The 2174-nt window shown below is 42.4% G+C and overlaps 1 non-coding gene across 1 annotated transcript; it reads right to left on the bottom strand.

Annotated features, from left to right (window-relative positions):
• Positions 1 to 280: 280 nt before the first annotated feature.
• On the bottom strand, positions 281 to 387 carry LOC141681736 (small nucleolar RNA R71). Its single transcript, XR_012559161.1, has one exon. It is a non-coding gene; the product is annotated as a small nucleolar RNA R71 (small nucleolar RNA).
• Between the last annotated feature and the right edge of the window lie 1787 nt (positions 388 to 2174).

Genomic DNA, 2174 nt, shown 5'->3' with positions numbered 1-2174 from the left:
GATCAAGTCGAGCATGATTCAGATGATACAGAATTCAGTTCAGTTTGGGGGTTCTCCGACAGAAGACCCCAACATGCACATCAGAGATTTTATCGAGATCTGTGACACTTTCAAGTTCAATGGAGTTTCTGAAGATGCTATTAAGTTGAGGCTTTTCCCATTCTCTCTGCGGGATAAAGCTAAGTGCTGGTTACATTCTCTACCACCAGGGTCTATCACCAAATGGGAAGATCTTGCTCATAAGTTCTTAACCAAATTCTTTCATATGGCGAAGATTGCTGCAATCAAAAACACACTTACTCAATTTGCTCACCAATCTGGAGAATCTTCATCCGAGGCTTGGGATCGATATAAGGAGATGCTTAGGAAATGTCCTCATCATGGGATGCCTGACTGAATGATTATTAACTGTTTTTATAATGGTCTGGGTGCTACTTCTAGACCCATGCTTGATGTAGCATCAGGAGGAGCCTTGTGGGCTAAAAGCTACGATGAAGCTTATGAATTAATTGAACTGATGGCTGCTAATGAATACCAGAATCCTACTCAGCGGCTATCTCAGGGAAAGGTAGAAGAAATTCTGGAGTTGGATGCAGCTACTGCTATAGCTGCTCAACTTAAGACTTTGACGATGAAGGTGGATTCTCTGTCTAATTATGGAGTTAATCAGATCACTAGTGTCTGTGAGCTTTGTGCTGGTGCCGATGAGACTAATCAGTGTGCTATTTCTAATGAATCAACTCAGTTCGTGAGCAACTTTCAGAAGTCACAGCAGCCTGTGCCAGCCACCTATCATCCTAACAACCGTAATCATCCTAACTTCAGTTGGAGCAATACTCATAATGCGGTTCAGCAGCCTTATCAGCAGTACCCAGCAAAGCAGTACAACCCTTCTGGTTTTTAGCAACCGCAATATGCACCAAGGAAACAACTTCAGCTGCAACAGTCGAATGAAAAATCTGAATTGGAGGAGTTGAGGCTCATGTGCAAGAGCCAAGCAGTTTCTATCAATACCTTGGAAAATCAAATCGGACAAATTGCCAGTGCCTTGTCAAATCGTCACCCTGGTACACTCCCTAGTGACACGGAAGTTCCATGAAAGAGGGAAGCTAAGGAGCATGTAAAGGAAATTACATTAAGGTCTGGGAAGTTTACAAATCCCGAACACTCTCAAGGTTCAGATGAAGAAGTTGTAGCTGAGGAAGAAGTGCAGAAGGAAGCTGAAGTGGAACCAAGAAAGACTACTGTTGAACACACTCCTCCTGAGGGTAATACAGGGGATAAACATACCTATCCTCCACCTCCCTTTCCTAAAAGGCTGTAAAAGAAAAAGCTGGATAAGCAGTTTGAGAAGTTTCTGGAGGTGTTCAAGAAACTTCACATCAACATACCTTTCGCTGAAGCTCTTGAATAAATGCCTAGTTATGCGAAGTTTTTAAAGGTATACTTTCGCGAAAGGTGAAGCTTGATGACTTAGAGACAGTTGCTCTCCCGGAGGAGTGCAGTGTTGTGCTGCAGCAAAAGTTGCCTCCGAAGCTTAAAGATCCTGGAAGCCTCACTATCCCTTGCACTATTGGAAAGGTGTCATTTGACAAATGCTTATGTGACTTGGGAGCTAGCATCAATCTGATGCCCTTGTCAATCTTCAAGTAGTTGGACTTACCTGATCCAAAGCCTACTTACATGACTTTGCAGTTGGCCAATCGTTCGATTACTTATCCATGAGGAATTGTTGAGGATGTATTGGTCAAGGTGGATAAACTCATCTTTCCGGCTAATTATGTTATTCTTGGTTTCGAGGAGGATAAGAAGATTCCATAATCCTGGGAAGACCTTTCTTGGCTACTGGCCGAATCTTGATAGATGTGCAGAAGGGTGAGCTCACCATGCGAGTGTTGGATCAGGATGTAACTTTTAATGTGTTCAATGCCATAAAATTCTCTACAGAAAATGAGGAGTGCTTAAAGGTAGAGTTGGTCGATTCTGTGGTTACTTTAGAACTTGATCAATTGATAAGGTCTGATATCTTAGAAAAGGCCTTGTTAGGGAATTCTGATAGCGAAAATGATAAAGGTGATGAGCAAATGCAATATCTGAATGCTTCTCCCTGGAAAAGGAAGATGGAAATGCCTTTTGAATCTCTTGGAATGGAGGAGCTGAACAAATCTTCCAAG

The sequence above is a fragment of the Apium graveolens genome, chromosome 8 (genome assembly GCF_009905375.1).
Source record: "Apium graveolens cultivar Ventura chromosome 8, ASM990537v1, whole genome shotgun sequence".
NCBI classification, from domain to species: Eukaryota; Viridiplantae; Streptophyta; class Magnoliopsida; order Apiales; family Apiaceae; genus Apium; species Apium graveolens.
The sequence above is the reverse complement of the archived record's forward strand: the minus strand, read 5'-3'. Positions and strand labels throughout refer to the sequence as shown.